Consider the following 24634-nt stretch of genomic DNA (forward strand, 5'->3'; position numbering starts at 1 on the left):
TAGTTACTAGAGCACTTTGCGATTTTTTTGGTAACAAAAAGCAAATGTGTTACCTTAATTTTGTAGTTGGTTTCAACATGGAAAACAAAAAACGTGGTATCAATGCATCAACTGTACATGTTTTTTCACAAAGAAAATACTGTTTAACTCATCTTCCTCAACAGTTCTTCAAAAATTTCGATAATGATGATCATTCATCATCGAGGACTAACTCATAGTATCTTTTTACTGTTTATCTTTCAATAATCATCTGTTTCTAACACTCTTTTCAACTTTGGTTTTACATGTCGAATACACGATAAATATAAATATATAGGATATTGATGTGGTAAGAAACGCTAAAATTTATAAATATACTATGTAGCATTTTTTTCTGTTTGTAAGAATATGGAATACAAGACACGTAAATTTCTCAATACAGTAGTCATAGGGTCAATTCATACGAATGTACAGTTTTTTTTTTCATGTGTCTTCAGACTCTGATTTTAATAAACTATTGCAATATAGGCTCTCAATGTTTTCGTTATAGATTTTAAGCTACGATGTTCTAATTCGTTTTACTTTTTTATATTTTTTCATTCGTTCGTTTTTAATAAAGGGAGAGGAAATGGTGAGGTATGATTATTTATGTCTTACTTTGAAAAATCACATCGTAGTGAACGGCTTACAGTCACTTCCGTAATTAAAGTGGTCAAGTATATTTTTTTTAAATTCGACAAGCTAATACAAAATAAATTTAAAAATAACGATACAACAAGGTATTTGTATAGCTTTAAAAATAAACTGTTTCTACTACTTACGGCAGGCTAAAAAAAACAAAAGAGCTTTATTTATTAGTGCGTTAAATGCTGTTTGCTTGCGATTATGTTGATGTTGGTTGGAAGCGCCGGCGGTTTTGAATTTTCCTTAGACTATTTAACGGGATTGTTCCATAACTACTGACGGAGGAGAGCGGATCAAAGTTTTGATTTTGCTAGCTGAAAAGTGTCATAACTTGCCTTCTACTATATTAATTAATTAACCTGTTTTTGTTGGATTTTACTGTCGCTTATGTGTGTATTTTATTTGATTTAGGTTTTCACGGCGACTAGTAAAGGAATTTCATATTATATCATGAACAACGCGAATTTTGCAACCATTAGAGTTTTTAATGGAACCGATCATAGAAGAGGGTCTTTCTTTGTTATATGCGTACTATCAAGGTTAAAGCTAGTAAAAAATTAGCGAATGGTGTGATTTCATTAGCCCGCTAGATCTGTCGTTATACTTCATCGAGTTTTGCCGTGGAAGAATTGCTAAAAATACATAATGTGTAATCAGATAGTTGAGCGAAAATTTGGATGAAACATGCAGTGGAGGTAAAACATAGATATAAAAGAATACGAAAATCTTTTCCAATCTTAATGCAGAGCGGCAAAATATGAATGCATATGATGATAAACATAAACTTACTATATAATGAGAATATGTAATTGTCACCTACAATTATTTCGGCACTTTTTAGTGCAGATATATGAATTATTATCGTCTGTGGCTGACCCAATAGCCAAAAAATAATTGGACGTACAAAGCGAATCCTTTAATTATCTTCCAAAACTTTTCTTATAATAGGTAAAAACGCCACATTAAATTGCAGACATGTTCAGATAAAATGAATAAATCAAAAAGAAATTATAAAAAATATAGGAATAAAATAAAGTAATGTACGTTTGTGTCATCAAGTCAACAAGTGGCATCAAGTCGTCAATTTTGGCATTGTTTTTTCGAAGGTCAAATTTTAAGAAATTTGCATGTACAAAATGGATGGCATCATAAGAATAGAAACCAGTATACGAAATCAATATATTATTTTTCTTGTTTTTGGCAGTACGTACCGATGATCAAATGCTTTTCGTTTTGATTGCCGACATTCAAAAGATTAACTTTACATCACTTAAACCGCTAGCTCTTCATGCTGTGCGTACACGAATTCTCTTTGCTCTTGGAAGTTTTTTTTAACTACCTAAAGCAATAAAACAATACTTCTCAGTGCCACTAAAATAGTACTTTCCTGTACTAAAATAAAAAAAGGTGCTTTTCATTGCTACTAAAACAGTACTTTTCAATCCTATTTTTTCTAGTATTGATCCCTTTACGACCCTTGTTTGGACCCGTGCCTTCGATTTTTCGTTGAACCCGTTAGCGAAATCCTTCTTGGACACTATCCTGGGAAAAAACCTCTTAGAGGTTCTCGTTTACTTTCGTTTATTCACTATACTGCCCATAACTGCATATTTGTAACATTCGCCAAAGTAGTCATTGAGTAAATGGAACACTAAGTGTGCATTTTATAGCAGTATGGGAGGAAACTAAAATTTCTAAAAATTACCAAGAACTCAAAAATGCTTATTTGAGGCTGATATTTTGTACAACTCATATCGCATACTAGGTGAATTGTCAGAAAATAATTCTGATAAAAATTTCATTGCTTTCACATTACGAGGCTCATTTATAATCTCAATGTGACTGTTATGCGGTTATAATTACCAATGTGACAAAACTTGGTATTTTTTTCGAATTTTCTAGAACAATCTCACAGATTTCAGTAAATTGATCGAAAGTATTTATCATTTGATAATTCTACATGGTATCACAGATAACAGATGTTCATGCTAGAACAAACGTTTTCTGAAAACCTGTGTAAATATTCAAATTGAAACTCCTTGCAATCACTAGTGCCGCTACACAGCGAATTGCGTCAATCAGTGGTGAATATCAGTGTCTTGAAATATTTCATATTCACCACTGACATCGTCATGGGAACTTAGCGATGACAGCGTCACCATGATGTTGCCACTTGTGTTGTCATTCAAAATGACCATTAATTGTCTTACACAGTTTTACAATCGGACTTCAACGTCTGTTATCTGTGATGGTATTAACTCCATTTTGTCAAAAATTGTCGAATGTGATAGTTTTGCAGTTATGGGCAGTAAACATGGTTGCAACTACCAACAAAAGGAAGGTTGAACCTCTGGATTCAAAACTTCTTTCCAAAAAAGTTGGGTTGAAAAGTGTTACTAAACGCGGCAAGAATGGAAGAAGAGACGTTTCTTCGGAATGCGCGCTTTCTTTCAAGGGTGAAATGGATAATGTTGATAATTTCATCGAAATGAGCAATCAGTTCGATGCTCTAGACAAATTTACCGAACACCAAATCGAAGCAGCTTCTAGCCTAGGCTCTTTGATTCAAGTGAGGAAGCAAAGAGTGCCGCCTATAAATCAAAAAGAAATTATAAAAAATATAGGAATAAAATAAAGTAATGTACGTTTGTGTCATCAAGTCGTCAATTTTGGCATTGTTTTTTCGAAGGTCAAATTTTAAGAAATTTGCATGTACAAAATGGATGGCATCATAAGAATAGAAACCAGTATACGAAATCAATATATTATTTTTCTTGTTTTTGGCAGTACGGTACCGATGATCAAATGCTTTTCGTTTTGATTGCCGACATTCAAAAGATTAACTTTACATCACTTAAACCGCTAGCTCTTCATGCTGTGCGAACACGAATTCTCTTTGCTCTTGGAAGTTTTTTTTTAACTACCTAAAGCAATAAAACAATACTTCTCAGTGCCACTAAAATAGTACTTTCCTGTGCTAAAATAAAAAAGGTGCTTTTCAGTGCTACTAAAACAGTACTTTTCAATCCTATTTTTTCTAGTATTGATCCCTTTACGACCCTTGTTCGGACCCGTGCCTTCGATTTTTCGTTGAACCCGTTAGCGAAATCCTTCTTGGATACTATCCTGGGAAAAAACCTCTTAGAGGTTCTCGTTTACTTTCGTTTATTCACTATACTGCCCATAACTGCATATTTGTAACATTCGACAAAAGTAGTCATTGAGTAAATGGAACACTAAGTGTGCATTTTATAGCAGTATGGGAGGAAACTAAAATTTCTAAAAATTACCAAGAACTCAAATATGCTTATTTGAGGCTGATATTTTGTACAACTCATATCGCATACTAGGTGAATTGTCAGAAAATAATTCTGATAAAAATTTCATTGCTTTCACATTACGAGGCTCATTTATAATCTCAATGTGACTGTTATGCGGTTATAATTACCAATGTGACAAAACTTGGTATTTTTTCGAATTTTCTAGAACAATCTCACAGATTTCAGTAAATTGATCGAAAGTATTTATCATTTGATGATTCTACATGGTATCACAGATAACAGATGTTCATGCTAGAACAAACGTTTTCTGAAAACCTGTGTAAATATTCAAATTGAAACTCCTTGCAATCACTAGCGCCGCCACACAGCGAATTGCGTCAATCAGTGGTGAATATCAGTGTCTTGAAATATTTCATATTCACCACTGACATCGTCATGGGAACTTAGCGATGACAGCGTCACCATGATGTTGCCACTTGTGTTTTTTTCAAAATGACCATTAATTGTCTTACACAGTTTTACAATCGGACTTCAACGTCTGTTACACTGCGGAACACGTTTTTGTCTCCAGCACCAAAATACCGCTATTCACTTAATTAAGGGTTGCTGAATTCGTTGCCGTTTTCAGAAATATCATAGCACGTCTAGTTTTTGAGATATTGACTGTTGAAAATTCAAAAAATGACTATTTCAGCCAACTTGCATGCAAGTTTGCCAGCTTGTAAGGTAATATATTGGCTTAATTTTCCACAGAATTCAAACTTTATGTGTATAACAATACTTATCACCAAAGTTTGTATTACTTTCGATACGGAAAAGTTATTTTTTGATGGTTTAGAGAATTGTTGTATTTTTCCATATAGAAGAAACGGAGAATTTTGTATGGAGACTGCAAGCATGTTGAAAAAATCGGTTTAATCGAAATTTAATCGCGCAATTTCAATCAAATTATGTCTGAAATGAAAGTTCAAATTCTATTTTGCATGTTTGGTGGATTTGATTACAAAAAAGTATGATAAATTGTACCTTAAATTTCATGTAAACATTAATAAAACCAGTGTTTTATACAACTTTGGCGACCTGTAGCTAAAAATTGTGACGTGCTGGAACATTTCTGAGAATGGCACCAGATTCAGCAACCCCAAATCTACTAGAGACACATAATTTGATCCTTGAGACACGCAAAAATGTCATTTTTGTTACGCTGTGTTATCTGTGATGGTATTAACTCCATTTTGTCAAAAATTGTCGAATGTGATAGTTTTGCAGTTATGGGCAGTAAACATGGTTGCAACTACCAACAAAAGGAAGGTTGAACCTCTGAATTCAAAACTTCCTTCCAAAAAAGTTGGGTTGAAAAGTGTTACTAAACGCGGCAAGAATGGAAGAAGAGACGTTTCTTCGGAATGCGCGCTTTCTTTCAAGGGTGAAATGGATAATGTTGATAATTTCATCGAAATGAGCAATCAGTTCGATGCTCTAGACAAATTTACCGAACACCAAATCGAAGCAGCTTCTAGCCTAGGCTCTTTGATCCAAGTGAGGAAGCAAAGAGTGCCGCCTATCGTGATCAGTTGTTCCGAATTTGGGGGATTTAGGCAGGACATCTTGAACTCCATTAGTGGAATCAAGGGCTCCTTCCAAATCGCGAAGAAAGGAGACTGTCGCGTTTTGTCGAAAACTCTTAAAGATCGCGAACTTCTTCTCAAACATCTTGAAGGGAAGAACCACATATTTTTACTTATAACTTTTGTTCAAAGCTGTCTTGAAAGCTCTCTCAAGCGACTATAAGTCACCTGAAGAGATCAAAAATGGGATAAGAATCTATGACAAAAGGTCGAAAGACAAAAGATCGAAAGGACAGAAGTTCGAAAGGACAAAAGGTCGAAGAACAAAAAATAAGGGACAAAAGGTCGAAAATCTTTTTTCAAAGAAGGAAAAAATTTCCACCGGACAAATCATTTTCGACCTTTTGTCCTTTCGACGTTTTGTCCTTCGACCTTTTGTCCATAAACCTTCCGAAAGGGCTTTCTCAAGAATATTGTTTAGTTCACATTAACAAAAACAGATCTAAATAATATTAAAGCTTTGAAAAAGCAAAACGTATGTTCGATGTCCGTGTGACATGGGAACATTTCCAGAACCCCACTCAGTGCCGTCGATGCCAAAAGTGGCTATGGAACAAAACATTGCGGCGTGGATGCTAAATGCATGATTTGCGGAGGTTTTTTTTTTCACGCTAAGGACATCTGTTCTGTAAAGGATGATACCACAAAGCGCTAATGCGCTAATTGCGGGGGCCATCATAAGTCAAACTTTTGGGATTGCCCTTCGCGTAGGAGAGTCGTCAAGGCTCATGCTAGGCAGATGAACGGTAATGTTTTTCGTTTTCGGAATTCCTTTGGTAGAGTATCGTGCAATGCTCATTTTTCAGCTAACGATCGCATGATTAAGAATCATACCCATTAGGAAGATTATAACCATGCTCATTCACAAACTTATTTTATTCCGTCGGGTAGCCGTTCGAATCTTTCTTTTAATTTTGAATGGATTTACCCAAGGAAAATCCTTTGTCGATATCGTAGCAGGAAATTTGAACTCCTCCCCTTTTCATACTACGAGTAATTGTTCTAATTGTTTCAAATCAAATGGAAAAAAAAACCCTGCCACCACGGGAAACTTCTATTCTGCCTCTTCGTCTACCGAAAGTCCTAACGGAAAATCATAAGATAATGTACCTACTTCACATAATATGCTTCCCTCTGATTTTATTTTTCCATTGAACAAATGAATCTAATGATTGATACAATGTTCAAAACGAATCTATGACAAAAGGTCGAAAGGACAAATTGTCGAAGAACAAAAAAGAAGGGACAAAAGGTCGAAAATATTTTTTCAAAGAAGGAAAATTTTCCCACCCAGCAGAAAATTTTAGACCTTTTGTCTTACGACCTATTGCCTTTCGACCTTTTGTCTTTCGACCTTTTGCCCATAAACCGTTCAAAACCACCACTATAACTGAAGCAGTCCAAGTTGGTGTAAAATTTACTACAAATTGTTATTGGATTACGTTTTTCTAATGGATCCAAATAATAATTTTAATATTTTAAATTCGAATGCTTGTTCTTTGAATTGTTTAATTTTTTAGCAGCTAATAACATACACATAGCAGTTATTACTGAAACTTATTTGAAACTTGAATCCTAACTCAAAAGAGATCCAAACGTTTTCGTTTATTGTAAAGATCAACTTGCCCACATGCCCCATATGTGGGGGAGTTGCAAACATCATCCATAGGCGCATAAAACATCAACTTTTTTCGTCATTTGAAACTAAAGTTTTTGAAACTTTAGGTGTTTCTGTTGAAACACAGCTTTGTAAATATACTTTCATAGCTGCCTATTTGCCTTTTAAATACTCTGGGGCCCAGATAGCCGTAGCGGTAAACGCGCAGCTATTCAGCATGACCATGCTGATGGTAGTGGGTTCGAATCACGCTGGTCGAGGATCTTTTCGTAAAGGAAATTTTCTCGATTCCCAGGGCATAGAGTATTTCGCACCTGCCACACGATATGCGCATACAAAAATGGTCAATCGGCAAAGAAAGCTCTCAGATAATAACTGTGGAAGTGCTCATAAGAACACTAATCTGAGCAGCAGGCTTTGTCCCAGTTGGGACGTAACGCCAGAAAAAAGAAGAAGATACTCTGGGCAGCAAGTTAATTTGCTCCAAACTGACTTGCGAAAATTGACTCGCAATAAGTCAAAAAAAAAATGTCATTTGTGACTTTAATGCCAAACATCGATTGCTCATGCTGATTTTGGTTCTGATCATGTCCCTGTCACATTTCAAATATCCCATGAAGCGATTCTCAATCCTATCAGCTCCACTTTCAATTGTTTTCGAGCCGACTGGAATACATATGAAACATATATCGATAGTAATCTTGATGTTAACATTTCTCTACAAACAAAACTTAATATTGACAATGCTCTTGAAACTTTAACAAATTCCATTGTTGAAGCCAGAGGGATTGCAATACCATAATGCTGAATCCGTGATTATAGACGTTGATCTTAAACTCTTGATCCGTTATAAAAACGTGAGGAGAAGGCAATTTCACCGCTTTCGCGATCCTGCTATGAAAATTATATGGCAGCATCTGCAAAAAGAAATAAAAACGTTTTTTGCAATTAGGAAACAAAAATTGTGTAAATAGAATTTCTCAATTGGACCCTGGCTCTTTGGAAATTATCTAAAATTTTGGAAAAACCTCAGGAGCCAATACCGGCATTGAAAGAGGAAAACAAATTATTACTACACAGTTAAAATAATGAAGATTACACGTCATGTAAACTTCATTTTTGCGATGTAAACATGACGTCATATAAATTTAAGTCTGGAATCATGTAAATTTGTGTTATATGTCACGTAATCACACAGGATCACACGTAATCACACATGACATATAATTGAAGTTTACATGACTTATCATCTAAATATCCATTATATTCCATGCTCCAATTATGTGCATTATATGTCTCAGAAATTTAAACGTTTCGTTCGAACTGTGTAACTAATTGTGAAAAAGCTCAAAAACTTGCTATGTAGTTTAAAAGCGCGCACAATTTTAAACTAGGACTTACTTGTCCAATAGAAAATCAAGTTACTCAGGACTTCGAAAATATTCTCAATCAAATCCTGGGAGACTGATTTGGAGGAAGTGAGAACTATTATTAAAAGATTCAAAAATATGAAAGCTCCTTGCAATGATGGAATTTTCTGCATCTTCATCAAGAAACTTCCAGAAAGTAGCTTATCATTCTTAGTTGATATATTTAACCATTTTTTTTTCAGTTGGCATATTTTCCTGACAAATGGAAAAATGCTAAGGTTGTACCAATTTTGAAACCAGACAAAAATCCTGAAAAAGTTTCTAGTTATCGTCCAATCAGTTTGCTTTACTCCATCAGTAAACTTTTTGAAAATGTCATTCTGAACAGAATGATGGTCCACATCATTGAAAATTCATTTTTTGCCAATGAACAGTTCGAATTTTGCGACTAAACATAATAATAGTCCTTGAGCTAGTGAACAACTTTGACGAAGACGTCACCTTTTTAAATGGTTGAGCTCCTGAGATATGTGCAACACAAATCTTTCGTTGACTAGCGCCACCTGGTGGCAAACTGTTGAATCAAGCCCTTGACTAATTGAACGACTTCGTCGAAAACGCTATCTTTCTTAATGGACATGCTCCTGAGATATCTGCAAAACAAAAGTAAATGTTTCATGCACATTAGTGCCACCTAGCGATCAAATTCCGAATTAAATGGGGTACCAGTTAGCGCTTCACATCCAGAACCACTTACCTGAAGACCCCATGTTTCAAAATTACTTGGGTTTTGAGATATATCAATTTAAAATTGTAGTCAACTCGAACTCGAATAGTGTGTTCATTGTAATGCGACCTATGTACGTACATTTATTGATCTGACCGCAGTATGAAGGGTCATACTGTAAACAAAAATTCTTTAATATTGTTCAAAAGAAGCTTATTGAGCAATACATTTTGATTTGGTTTTGATAGATATCTGTGTTGTAAAATGATAGCATATAAATCACAGCTGTTGTACAAAGTACATCAGCGCGACAGCCCGCAGGTTAAGGGGCCCAAAAGAGCTGTAAACACACAGGTATTCAACAAGACCATGGTAAGGGTTGGTAAAGATACATGGAGCTCCTCGAAATGAAAATTTTCATCTAGTGTTGTTATATTGATATTGTATTTACTCAATTTAACTAGAGTGCTCATTTTGCCTTGCCCGATACATATAAAATTAAAAAAAAAAACTAGCCGAAGGTGACTAAAAATAAGTATTTGCTTAATATGACCATTAGGCCTCTGATCCCCCTACCAACAGGAGGGAGCCCCAAGCGAAAGAGCGATTAACTTTTGCAAAGAATTTGTACATCCTTTTGTGACCACGAGGCGTTTTTTCCACTATCGGAGGGAAGGCAATAGGGGATCCCATCGAAGAGCCAAATAAGCACAGGGACCAAAGTTCGTAACATCCCTTCAAAACATGCCTAATTAGAAAAACCTGAAGTCCAAAGACGCAAATGTCAATTTGGACAAATTGAGATGCCAAATTATAATAACTCATGGAATCGTTCTGGTGGGCTTCGATCCCATGACTTAGCGTACTGAGAAGACGCTAGAAGACAGGACGCGTTAACCAACTAAGCCACAGAACGAGTAACGATTCTGTAGCGCTGTCGGCCAACCTGAAACCGTAGTCCTTCACGACCCCACATTCTCTTCCATAACTTTGCATCTCTTTCGGCTCGCTTAGATGTCCAATTCAACGTTCCTAAGCGTCCCTACGGACAACAGAAATAGATTGTTATTTTTAACGTCTACTGGGGACGCGTCCTGGGGAGTATGATTGATGCCCACTAGAACGATTCCATTATTTTCCATAATTTTGCATCTCAATTTGTTCAAATTGACATTTGTGTCTGTAAAGTTCTAAATATTAATTGGCTGGTAAGCCGTAACAGTGACAATAACCCTAGTTATGTAACATGCCTAATAGTTCGTCATTGTAAAGTGCTCGTTTAGGTAAGAAAAATATCAGGAAAAAATTTAAAATCCGTACGTGGACGCTAAATGGTCCTCCAACGGCCCTGAAGGTATAAGCGTAGATAACCCCGTGCGCAAAATAGAGCTCGCTGTTCTAGTGCACGCAGCATGAGTACGAAAAGCCACTAGTAACAAATTGTCCTGCGCACGTTGATAATCAGCATAGAATTTTGTTTTCTTTGGGACGATTCAAATATTACCTGACGCAAAATTGGTCGATTTTAGATCCCCTCCCTCCCCCACGTAACAGCTTTAATATGAAAAATTTGAAATTTTTGTTTGAATCGTAGATACGGAAGACCATCTCCCTTCCCCTATTGCGTAATATTTGAACAATTCCTTTGTAGTTCAGATTTTTTTGTCAGCGTGCAGTGATATGAAGATATCCACAGTATAAAATATTATTTTACTTAAAATTCTATGCTGATTATCAATTTGGTACTAGTGGCATTTCGTACTCATGTTGCGTACACTAGAGCAGCGAGCTCGATTTGGCGCACGGCGGTCATCTACAGCTATTACCTTTAGGGTCGTTGGGGGACCACTTAGCGTCCACGTACGGACTTCACATTTTTACCTGATATTTTTCTTACCAAAACGAGCACTTTACAATGACGAACTTATAACATTTCGCATTTTCGAAAAATAAGGGACGGCCTAATTGCTTAGTTATGCCCTCAAATTAAGGCAAGAACTTTTTTATTTTTTATCTGTTGGGAAGGAAGCTAGATCAAAATTACATTTAACGATACCAACAAATTACCATTTTTTAACAAATGTTTTTAATTTAATATTTGATTCAGAGAATTTAGTTAAGGAAAAGGGTCGTCTCATTCTTAGACCGATCACTTGATAAACCACACAAACGAACGCTGAGGCAATCCTTACAAGCGTAATTGTTTGGGCCAAACAAATCAATTAATTTCTTTCCTTTGCACGCAGATATTTAATCACTTCACATATATAGAATAATTTAAAATCTATGGATTTTATACTATCTATCCGATACTGAAACATGTTTTTATTTTAAAATTCGCTTGAGCTCGATGGAAAAACGATGTTTGATGATTTATGATTGCAATTCTATTTGAACATTCAGATTAAATAATTAACTCTATTAATTGTAAAAGCAAACAAGAATATTCGTTATGCAAACTGTAACTGGAAGTAACTGTAAATATGTTTATGTAGTACTGGGCTTCCATTCTGTTCAATGATCTTAGACTACACATGGCAAATACACTTCAGGAATCACGGTTTCATATAGTCTAAATAATTCCGATTATATAAAACTATGGATTTGGTATGTATATATTTCGGTATCTCATTTTCGCACTACAAACTACCGATGTTCATTTTGACAACACTCATGACGATTTTCGTAGTCGTTTTTGAAATGTACAATTTGATAAAAATATTTCCATTTCGTCAATCTCGCCATGGCCTTTTTTTCTAATATCTAATAGTACCTTAAATATCAGTATGGATACGCATCGATTTTTTTCCGGTTGTTAAAATCCAATCCGTCAGCTATACGGTTACCGGCAAACGTAAGTAGAGAAAAAAATATGTACATAACTTTAACATAGCGTTACGTTTGATATGGACAACTACCCACTATAGAGGTGCTTAAGCTTCTGAGATGAAAGGAAAAGGGCAGTGGAATACTAAACTCATCTAAACTACATCGTCTACAATGGTACTATAGCATTTAGAAGGGCTGTTCAAGCATTAAAGTTAGAAACAAGCTTATTGTATACATGACCTACGCTCTATGTTGATAGTTTGTCGCTGTATTAAAATATGTGGACAATGGCTGCTATGGACTATATAGAGCATCCAAATCCTCAAATGTGTTACATTTTGCTAGTAACGCATTTTGCCGTATTCTGGGATCAGTAAAATCTGTTACGCATAGGGTAACCAATATATTTTGGACCCCTATATATTTTGGACCCCCTGAGCCATTTTCCTGCAAATTTCCCAGTTTAAATCGGAAGACCAACTCAATGCGCATGCCATTTGGAAAGAGAGGACTATACCGCACTTGCATCAACCGTTTGTACATCCAAAATGTGTTTATTTTATCTAAAATTAATTAAATTTAATCGGGTCATCCATGCAACCGTTACAACACGTTACACACAGAAATTGAAGCCGTCAGAAATTTTTCGAATATAAACAAAAACTTTTTTCAAAATTCTGAATCAAAAGCGTAGAATTTCTTCGGTTTTCCATTGTCAATCGATTGATGAGACTACGTGCTAACATATTATACATACAGTGTCGTGGACTTAGTCGCCAAACGATAAAAAATGCCGGAGGTCCAAAATATATACTTTGAGGGTCCAAAATGTATTGGTGTGTCCAAAATAATGAAAAACAGTGCTTCACAATTCAATTATTTTCGACGATTTTTGGGTTGGACATGACCGTATGGGCATTTTTAGCTCGTAGAGGAAGTTTTTCTCTACATTTTGGCATGTTCTTTGACTTGGTTACACTGTGCAATTAATTAATTGGGACAAAAAACTAAAATCACTTCCTTAGGTGGTCCAAAATACGACCGTTACCCTACGCATCGCACGCTTAGGCAAAACATAAGATTTTTTTACTGTTGGAAAACTTTACTCAGTTTGATAACATCAGAACGCCATTTCATTTCTGTACATAAAGAATTGCAAATATTGAAAAATATAAGTAATAGGAACCATTGCAGTTTTATAAATAATGAATTAAATAGAGAAGAGGATTATCTTAATCTAACCACTAACTTTTTATACGGTTTTGCAAATTCTCCATATGATTGCTCTTAGTTGTACAATATCATGTAATGCAGAATAGGCTACAAAAACGGGTGTTCAGTAAAAAAAAATCAATACACTAAATTTTGTTACTTCAGTGTACCTTTCTGTAATTAAAGTAAAGAGCGTAAATTGTTTTCTCTATATACAGAGAGTTGCGCGAAGAGACTTCTTTGAAGGTTTATTCTTCTTCGTTTTCAAAAATTGCCCCTATCTGTTTTGCTGGTCTGCTCGATAGGTAGACAGTGTGTTGGTTTCACTCTTTGCGTAACTCTTCATTCATAGACTCTGCTAAAAAATTAGTGGCATGTTTCTTTTCGCTCGGGTGCTGCCAGTTCGATCGAAAATGGCGTCGAAACAGCAAACACTCCGCGTGCGTGTTGTGCGGTTTTACGAAACGTCGTACTTTCCGAAAGAAAGGAACCCGATCAACTTTCCCCGGTGCCGTCCCATTGAGGATGTTTTCGGTTCCCTCAGTGCCCTAGTGTATAAAAATAATTGGCGGCCAAGGATACGAAGCAGTTGACCACGAGGATCCGGAAGATGGACGTCAGTGCCGTCCAGCGCTCTTGTGAGAGCATCGCGACTAAGTTGCGTCCTTTTCCAATATTCTTAGAGGTTGTTTTATAATAAACAATGTTTTTGATAAAAAAATGAATTCATTGTTTTTAGTAAGTGTGTGAAAACAGATTTTTATCTGCACTAGTTTCAAAATGGCAGTATGGTAAAGTCGTGCCCATACTTTCTGGGACACAATAGGAATGTTTGGATGCGCCACTGCGACCAGTATTTAGATCTATTGTGGCATTACCCGTATCCTTAGTGTATAGTGCATGTCGCATTACTCCATTTCCATTGATAGGTAATGAAGCATCGATTTCTGTACAGTTCTTGTTTGATTCCTCAGATATTGATACAAATCGACTACGATGAAAAGGTCCCGCTATTTATACCGTTCATAGAAATTTACATCTCAGCAAAGGCGCGCCCCTTAGCAAACATAATCGATTAAATTTCTGAGGAACCAAATCGGTACTACTGATATTTGACCATGCAACGGAACTCTAGTCACATCCTTGTTTCGCTTTTAGTTTAGCGTGCGGTGCTTAACGATGGACGTAAAAACAAATTCGTGCGTCAAATTCAAGAATTTGCATTTATTTTACCAAATATGAATTTTTAAATATACGCATCAAGCAGTAGTGCAAATTGAGTAGTTTTCGGTGAAACGATAGAAAAGAAGCAACGGAAAATACGTAAAGACAATTGGAATCCATTTTCGGCGACTCAAAATCTCTGGGTGGCTATGATACCTTCGGTAATCTGGAATATTCGTTATTGCGGAAAAAACAGAAAAAACGTTTTACTCAACCTTGGTTCGGTGGGCAGTACTGGAACATTATGGATGGACTATTGTTTCAAGCACAGTGTTGTTGCTGCTTCCAAAATCGATGGAGTCCCGTCAACGTAAAAGCCCGAGTTCGGGCGGAGGAAGTGGCCTTGGTTTTGCGGATAGGCCAACAGTAAGTCTTGGCGCCCGGTTACATGTATAGCAGATGGAACAATGCGCCAACAGGCTCTCAAAAATGAAAAATGCAGTCTTTGTGGACTACCGGAAAACTCCCAACGATTGCCTCAAGCGTAACTTGCGATCATTGGTGGTAACAGCGGATCCACGATCCTGGAAAAAAAAAGTTGGTGCACTACTGAAATCTGGTGAGATCATGTTTAATACTTTATATTATCATTCTTAAGGGGGCCCAGATAGCCGTAGCGGTAAACGCGCAGCTATTCAGCAAGACCAAGCTGAGGGTCGTGGGTTCGAATCCCACCAGTCGAGGATCTTTTCGGGTTGGAAATTTTCTCGACTTCCCAGGGCATAGAGTATCTTCGTACCTGCCATACGATATACGCATGCAAAAATGGTCATTGGCATAGTAAGCTCTCAGTTAATAACTGTGGAAGTGCTCATAAGAACACTAAGCTGAGAAGCAGGCTTTGTCCCAGTGGGGACGTAACGCCAGAAAGAAGAAGAAGAAGAAGATTATCATTCTTGTACAAATTGCACACATGGTCTCATTTTTGATGAGTGTTTAAATTTATGGGTTACAAAACAGTTTCTGTTTTGTATAGCGGAAAGGGACAAAATTAGAGTTCATCTCGTTTCAGAGAGCGAGCAAAGGCGCTTGAACCAAGGCTCTAGAGCCAGGATATGAGGAAGAAATGCCTATGCCCCATCCCAGGAGAACAACAATGGAGTGTGCATTAACTTTCTTAGCAACGCCACTCCCAAAGATTTTACATATAACCCTGAATCGAAACGGTTGATACGGTTATCCCCGTTTCTTCTTTCTTAAAATTCAATTTTTTTTGGCTGTCAGTTTATTCATGCGTGAATAACCTAATCGTCATGATTTTTTCAATCTTCTTCAACCCCAAAGTCTGCACAGTGGGCCTGGCCATTTTAATATTTGCATCATATCGTTGATATTCTGCAAATATTAATACTGACAAGAAAATACTTGAATAAATTTAGGTATTTCCAGGATGCTTTTCAATATTGGCTGTGCAAGCGCTTAGATTAGATTAGATTAGATTAGAAAAATACTAGAAAAAAGGGCCTTTATGCTAGCAGCAAAACCGAATCAAGCTAGAAAATTTGTTTAGTAATCAGAATTCACGTGAGTCCTAGAATTACACTGCGGAACACGTTTTTGTCTCCAGCATCAAAATACCTCTACAGTCGAAGCTTGTTATAACGACATCGCAAGGGACCGTCGTAATAGGGAATTGTCACTGTAGAGAATGATTATAACATCAAAATATTTTTCAAGGGACCGACAAATGTCGCTATAGAGAGCTTTTGTCGCTATAAAAGTTGTCGTTATAACGAGCTTCGACTGTATTTACTTAATAAAGGGTTGCTGAATCCATTGCCGTTTACAGAAATATCATAGCACGTCTAGTTTTTGAGATATTGGCTGTTGAAAATGCGAAAATTGACTATTTCACCCAACTTGCATGCAAGTTTGCCACCTTGTAAGGCAATTTATTTACTTAATTTGCCACAGAATTCAAACTTTATGTGTATAACAATACTTATCATCAAAGTTTGTAATACTTTTGACCAAGAAAAGTTATTTTTCGATGGTTTAGAAAAGTATTGTTTTTTGCCATATAAGAGAAATGAAGAATTTAGTATGGAGACTATTATCATTTTGAAAACTCGGTTTAATCTAAATTTAATCGTGAATTTTCAACCAAAATACATCTAAAATGAAAGTTTAAGTCCTCTTTTGCATGCTAGATGGATAAGATGACAAAAAAGTTTGATAAAATATATTTCAAATTTTAGGTAAACATCGATAAAATCAATGTTTTATACAACTTTGGCAACCTGTAGCTAAAAATTGTGACGTGCTGGGAAATTTCTGAGAACGGCATCAGATTCAGCAACCCCAAATCTACTAAAGACACATAATTTGATCCTTGAGACACGCAAAAATGTCATTTTTGTTGCGCTGTGTTACCAGTACCGCAAAACGGGGTAACTTTGATAATGCGGGTAACTTTGATAGTGCGAGACCCACAACATATTAAACGAAATAACGAAGTTTCTGTTAATCAGTTAAGCAAATGCAAAAGTAAAGAGTATTAGTATGAAACTTCATGTCAAAGCTATTTTCATTGGAATCAAGTGCATTTGAGGCTTTTTATACGAATATTAAAAATTGACACAATTTTAGCATTTTCGAAACGCTTACAAACAATCTGTTCTACGATCACTAATTGATGTAGTTTTGAATAGTTGGCCACTTATCTTTGACAGCCTAGTTATCATAGAACTTGAATACGGTCTCAATTCTCTTAGCGAATAGCATTTTCACAAACTGGGATCATTTTTATAATCTAAGTCAGAAATTTCCATATAACGTTAAACGCCTAGAGGTATGCAATGCCCTACAAATGTTCGTTATTCATTCAATTTTGTTCGATTGATACTCCATTATCAAAGTTACCCCAAAACAGAAAACTAACTTTCGATTATATGAAAAATTATATATCCATTCATAATAAATCTTTGGAAATCTATCGACTGCAATCGATAGCTAGGATGCCAGTAATTGTTTTAAAAATATAAATTATTATTCTTTGAAACAGTATGCATAAATATTCAAGTTTTCTTCGTAAAAACTATCAAAGTTACCCCGTTTTACGGTACTTACAGTCCTTGTTGAGTTAATATTCATGATTCTTATCCTGGCTTCAAGTGTAGTCTCGGGAATGATCAACTCCGAGTCTTTAACCATCTGTTAGGTAAAATTAATTAATTTTCAGAAACTGTTGCCAGTAACAAGGACTTTGTACCGCGAATCCTTGAATTACCAGAACATATTACCCTAGCCCGACAAACAAGATGAGACTAGGCTTCAAATTGGTAGATCTTACCCAGTAACGCACCACGAAAAGGTGATCTACCCGCGTTACGGGTAGTGCAACAATTACAAAGATATCATATAACAAATCAAGCTGTCCGAAACTGGTGGACAGGAATTGCTAGAGCTAGACCAAAATTGTAGTTTGACCACATTTAGTTCAAATAAGGCAATACATGTGTGATCCAAATTGTTTTCCCATATTTAAAATCATTATCAATTCAGTTCAAATTTCTCTCTCAAACATCTATGTTTTTTTTAAAAAGGTGTGCATAGATCAAAGATGTGTTGTTGTACGCACACATTACTCGTCATAATAGGTGTCTTTTCTTCTGATATGTACATCATCTTGATCGGATCATGATTTCTCATTTTTTCAACGATTTGCAGCATAGAGCACTGCCCGGTACTGGGGGATCTCACCTATTTGGCTTAAAGTCCAAAAGTATCAAAAACTTCAGTGGGCGTTCGTCGACGACGTGAACGTCAAAGATGATCAAAATGACACAGTTGAAGTGTCAACACTTTTTGGAAAATTAGAGTTATTATGAATTAAGCATAAGCATAAGCATTGATGGTCGTACACTTCGTAGTTGCTACTCCGTGATTGACTAGAATAATTGAAGTTGCAGAAGGAACCAAGAGATGTACAGTTGTGTTCAGAATAATAGTAGTGGAAGTCGATTTTCATACAAAATGCTCAACTTAGGCATGCTGTTTCCCTATGTTTCGGCATGAAACATTTTTTTAGCAGAGCATCATAAAATATGAATATTTTCACACTACCGGTTTAAAAGTTAAGCACCAGGTGAAATCGCTAAAAATAAAAGTAGTTTTTATAATTCAAATATCTGCTGTATTTTGAGTTTTTGAAATTTTATCTACTCATCGTTTCAACCATTTCCACTCCAGCTATAATTGTATCAACAACCCAATTGTTTACAAAATTGTTGCTGAACAAAAATTTACAAAAGAAGAATTACTATAATATTTTGAGCGATTTTAACTGGTGTCTAATTTTTTGACCGGTAGTGTGAAAGATTACATATTTTGTGATAATGAAATTGAGTGGTTGTTGGACATTTCCCAGAATGACATTCCCCAGAATCCCATTCCCCAGAATGGGACATTCCCCAGAATCGTTTTTATATATTTTTTTAAGAGCGAGAAGAAATAAGTTTGGATTTATTTAGTCTTTTGTCGTTAAAAAAATGTACTTACCGAATAGGGTCCTAAAGCCCTGTCTTAATTTTAGTACCAAACGCTTAAATTTAGGTCAAAAACACAGGTTTACTCAATTTTTCAATGTTTTTCGTTTGTTTAAGTCCAAAAAACATTTTTTTATGTTTGTTTTAGATTTTGTCACACCCCTTGGCTTAAACTCAAATTGTATATTGCGTGTATTTTGTATAACGTGTTCCTTCCGAAATGTCAGATAGGAACAACCCCAGTGTTAAAACTAAAAGCCCTGTGGTGTTTTTGTCGACTAAGCGAACGTCAAACATGATCAAAAGTGTCAAGATTCATTTATGGACCAATTTTTTATATTAAAGTTTAAATATGATACAGCCGTTATTTGAGCGGGAAAACTTGCTAAAATAGTTGCAGTAACATGCTCTTCAGTGTTGATAAATAAAAACAGGATTTTATTAAACATTTTAGGACCCTATTGATTCGAGTTCCCCGACGCTTCAAATCCCGGACATCGACATCAATACACCCTATATATTATTTCGTTAAAATCATGATTATGGATCTCAAGCGAATACAATCTTCTTCTTCTTTATGGCGTTACGTCCCCACTGGGACAGAGTCTGCTTCTCAGCTTATGAGCACTTATTAACTGAGAGCTTACTATGCCAATGACCATTTTTGCATGCGTATATCGTGTGGCAGGTACGAAGATAGTCTATGCCCTGGAAAGTCGAGAAAACTTCCAACCCGAAAAGATCCTCGACTGGTGGGATTCGAACCCACGACCCTCAGCTTGGTCTTGCTGCGCGTTTACCGCTACGGCTATCTGGGCCCCCTAAGCGAATACAAGTTGAGTCCAAAAAAAAAATTAAAAGGAGAGTGTTTACTTCCCTTGTCTCTGGCAAACCATCTAAGGAGCCGCCCATAAAACACTTGGCCATATATGGGGGTGGGAAGGTGTTGGCCAAAGACTACGGCCCATATAAATTTCAATACGTTTGTTTGAACAGCGGGAATGAGATGGTCTTGAAAATCCAAAATAAATTACTACCGTAATCCGGGGTACCATTGATCATTTTTTTGAATATTTCTGAATATTTCGTTTGAAAATGCAAATGTTGCAAATTTTATATTTTTAAAACAAGTACTGCCACCCATAGCTTGTGACTATATACTGCATTTTCATTTTTTTAATGATTTAAGTATGTTTAAAAAATGTTTTAAGTGATTTTTTGATTTAGCCGATATGGGGTAACATTGATCACCTATGTAAACATGTTGCCGAATAACGACAATGTTACCGAACACATTGAAAATGTCGTTATTTACTTAAATCATGACCCCCGGATCCGAAAATGAAGGTCAAACGCTTACAAGTCATTAACTTTTTGAGTTATTTTAAAATTAAAAAACCGCGAACCACGGAATACGCCTAAAGGTAGGCAATTTCCTAAGTAAATTCTATATTCTTTACAGTAATTCGTTAATGTTGCCTAATTGAGCATACTTATGAAAGTTTTGACAACGAAATCGTTTTCAGCAATGTCATTTATAGTAAGAATTGCATTTCCCTTGTTCATATTGTTTGCAGAACTTATGTGAGACATGAATCTTCGGTAGTGTCATCCTTACCCATTGAAATCATTGTTCCGAAAAGTTGAAAAAATTAACGCATAAGGTAAACGCAATTTTCGCAAAAATCTTCACTTTCATTAGCTCATGAATATGAGAAAAAGAAACACCACAGATAAACAGACGTAACACTTAGAACAAATTGCGATCAAAATCATAGTCGCGAAAACATATACGCCCAATGCTAAAAACACTGTAGTTGGCCGATGGACCAACAGGTGGCGGTAGTGTGTAAACGTCAAACACGAACAAAAACGACGCGAGCGCTGCGGGTGGTCGATTGACCACCTACCAGATATTCGAATCGATCGTTAAAAAGTTGGTCGATGGACAGCGATGAGAGTGTGACGTCTGTTTGTCTGTGGAAACACCATTCATGATTTGGAAATGTTCCATCAATAAATGATGATACGAACTTTTTACGAGACGAGTCATTCCGATCAATGTTATACCGCTGATCAATGATACCCCGAATTACGGTACGTGATTCATGGCCAGACCCAACCAAAATCTGATGGGGAAAATGCTGTTTAAAAGCTGTTTAGCATGATTGTGTTACTTTTCCCCGAAAGCCATTTCTCCGAATGACCCGTTGCCTTGAAAAGCGTTGCAGTTTATAAACAGGTACATAACAAGAATAGACTTTAAGGACTGAATGCTGAACTATCAAGAATGATAAGCAATCAAAAGAAGGAGGGAGATTCGATAGATTATAAGGTCATTTCAGACTAAAAACATCTTTCCAAAAATGCCAAGGACGGTTTAATTCGGAAGAATCGCCAATCAAGTGAAGAAGGGTACATATCAGATGACCGGTTCGTTCATCACCTTGAAACACAAAAAGTTATGACAGCTAAAAACTTTTCGGGGAACTGGGCTATTCGGGAAGTATTTGGGGAATCGACTCTCGGAGAAAAGTAGCAAAACTGTTTAAGATAAACTGCTCTTACATATGTCACACTATGTTTAATAATTAAACTTGACTCAAGCTATTCGAAAAATTGTTTGTTTTGTATTCATAGTTATTCTGCCTTCTTTTAAGATTGGCTGTTCTTCCTAATTGTATTTTCAAAAGGTGACTTGTATTACTGTAATATTCTTTATATTCACAAAATAAATGGGTGTAATTTGTTGTTTTTTTTTGCTTTCATAGCATATTCTCCCATCTTTTGAATATTGGCTGTTCTTCTAAGGTTCATTGTCATCTTAATTATGAAGAATAATGAAACATAGATACTCTAGAAAATTTCTCTTGTCTTTGATAATTTCCTTTTACAGCAAATTTGCTCTTATTAATTAGAGGATGGATGCTGAGCAGCATCCAACCCCTATGAAACCTATGAAAACTGAAATTTGGTTTTCCCCAATTGTCCAGTTAATTGTGTTTCTTATTTACTATTTATCATTTACCTGAATTTTAACAGTCCAAAAATCTGTTATATTTTTTTTTCTGGGGAATGTCTCATTCTGGGGAATGATTTTCTGGGGAATGTCCTATTCTGGGGAATGGATTTCTGGGGAATGTCCCTTTCTGGGGAATGGCGTTCTGGGGAACGTCATTCTGGGGAGCTGGTCCGCTTACAATGATCGATATCAATACATGTGTGTGTATCTGACTTTACATACAGTTCCAGCGAATATCTCTTTTTTCGCTTTCTTTACCATATAAAATTCGGTTTATGGTGAATATATCTTAAAATGTTGATTTTTTATGAATACTTTGTATGAAACACTTTCAGAACTTTCAATTTTGCACATTCTTGCTGAAGGCATCAAAGAGCTATCTCGATTATTTCTCAAGTTATGGACAATTTTCGTTTAAACACATATTATTTTCAAAATTTTTTCAATCTTTTCCATCAAAAAACGTCCTCACAGTTTTTCACCACTAACAGAGAAATAGATTATCTTTCTAATAGCGATAAAAGATTGAAGATCCGTTTGCGCCTTTCGGAAATATCGGCATTTGAAAACAACATTTTTTTCGAAGAAAATTTCTGATAACTCTGTAACCATAAGAGATAGAACAGTAGTTTCTTCGGCAAAAAGTTGCGCAATCTAAAGTTCTGAAAGTGCTCGGAACAAAGTTTTTGCGAGAAATTATCGTATAAAAAGTTATCACGAAAAACCCGATTTTTCAGTACCACTCTAACTTTTTTGTTAAAAATAATCATAACTCGCGAACCATAAGAGATAGAAATTTGTGTTCTTCGGCAAAGTTGCTCCAAATTGGTTGTTCTAAAACATTGTAGAATATTGTGTAGTCCTAAATGCGTCAGCAAAAAAGTTTTTGTGCTGATCTCGTAAATCATGTGGGCCACCCTAATTTCACATCACTGAAAAAAATGTCTGAAAAATATGGAGAAACTTTGCCGAAGACACCGTATATCTGAAATTGACGGTTTAGGCGCAATCATTTTTGTCTCCCTAGATATGGCTTTGGGACCAATAAGCATTGTCATGATAAATTTACGTGCCATAAATATATTGTACGTTTAAAATAAAAGCATGAAACGAGCTTACCAAATAGATCATCCATCCTTGATTGAGCAGCTGTATCTACTTTTATCAGCATGCTCATTTCACAAAAGCAAAATATCACTTCGGCGACGCGAAAACCTGAAATCACGATTGCACTCAGGACGCGTGCAACCCAAAACGAAAAAAAAAAAAACTTCGGCAACGCGACAACAAAGAAAAACCTTTTTCTGGTGAAGATGTCTTCTTCTTCTTATTGGCATTAACGTCCTCACTGGGACAGAGCCTGCTTCTCAGCTTAGTGTTCTTATGAGCACTTCCACAGTTATTAACTGAGAGCTTTCTTTGCCAAACTTGCCATTTTCGCATTCGTATATCGTGTGGATATTTCCAGGTTTTTCCAGGGCTCACAAAATAATTCCAGGTTCAAGAAATACTTCAATTTTATAGGGCTGAATCAAAATAATGACAAATTTTGAAGTGTTTTTGATTTAATAATGTATAAATTCACTTCAAGACATTTTCAACGCATGCTGATGCTTTTTCAATATGAAGGAGCTAACAATACCAAAGTTTAAATTTTATTCAAATTTACTTTATTTCTCTTTAATGAATGTTCGAATCCTCTGAGCAATGATTGCCAATGATGGAGTCTCTGATTTCATTTGTAAGTGCTCTGTTCATCATCGCGAATGTAACGGAACTTCCAAGTGTATCATTTCAGAACTCATTTTAGAACTCTTGAACATTTCATTCGTAAATGTTCAAGAGTTTCAAATTAACATTCCCATTCCTATGGAAGCTCAAGGGCTCCATCGATTTTCGACAAACTTAAGACACACTGAATCAGATAAATTAGTTACGTAATATGATTCTATACACATCAATTAAACTCAACACTCAACTGTTCCAATAAAAAAACTTTTTGATAGACAATAATGTTTCTGTTGGAAAACAAGTAATTAGTTTTGGACTGGTTTCGAATAAGTTAGCCCATTTGCAACCCTACTTGTTCAAGCATTTTTTTTATAAAAACGCTTTTTTGGTAATGAAATAGTCGAATGAAGGCGTACGAAAAAGAGGGTTAATCATAATTGTTACGAAATTGTAAATTTAAATTTGTTTAAAATCCAGATTACTTTCTTTTTTTAATCAAACATCTATATAAATAAAATGTGGTGTTTGTATGTCACGAAATGGCTTGAGAGCGGATTAACAGATTAGCATAAGTTTTTTTTATTGTTTCACTCGACAAAAGGTGCGACATGTTCGTGCGAGGAAAATGTTCAGAAAAGTCCTCGAAATAATCGAAAAAAAGAGGAGAAGACTAATGTATTACTCTGTATGGGGAACTACATGACGTTTTCCAACAGGCTAGTTGATGACAAGACAAAGTTTGCCTTGACCACTATTATAAATATTGTGCATGAAGCTATTCTGGTTGCGAAACAGGAACCAGAAAGAGACTGAAAAGAGACCAAACAGTAAAAACGAAACCT

At 35.8% G+C, this 24634-nt stretch overlaps 1 long non-coding RNA gene across 1 annotated transcript; it reads right to left on the minus strand.

Annotated features, from left to right (window-relative positions):
* Nucleotides 1–285: 285 nt before the first annotated feature.
* Nucleotides 286–12483, minus strand: LOC110677707. Its single transcript, XR_002501144.1, has 2 exons — nt 12061–12483; nt 286–1295 (listed from the first exon to the last, which is right to left on the minus strand). It is a non-coding gene; the product is annotated as an uncharacterized LOC110677707 (long non-coding RNA).
* Between the last annotated feature and the right edge of the window lie 12151 nt (nt 12484–24634).

The sequence above is a fragment of the Aedes aegypti genome, chromosome 3, assembly GCF_002204515.2.
Source record: "Aedes aegypti strain LVP_AGWG chromosome 3, AaegL5.0 Primary Assembly, whole genome shotgun sequence".
Lineage (NCBI taxonomy): Eukaryota > Metazoa > Arthropoda > Insecta > Diptera > Culicidae > Aedes > Aedes aegypti.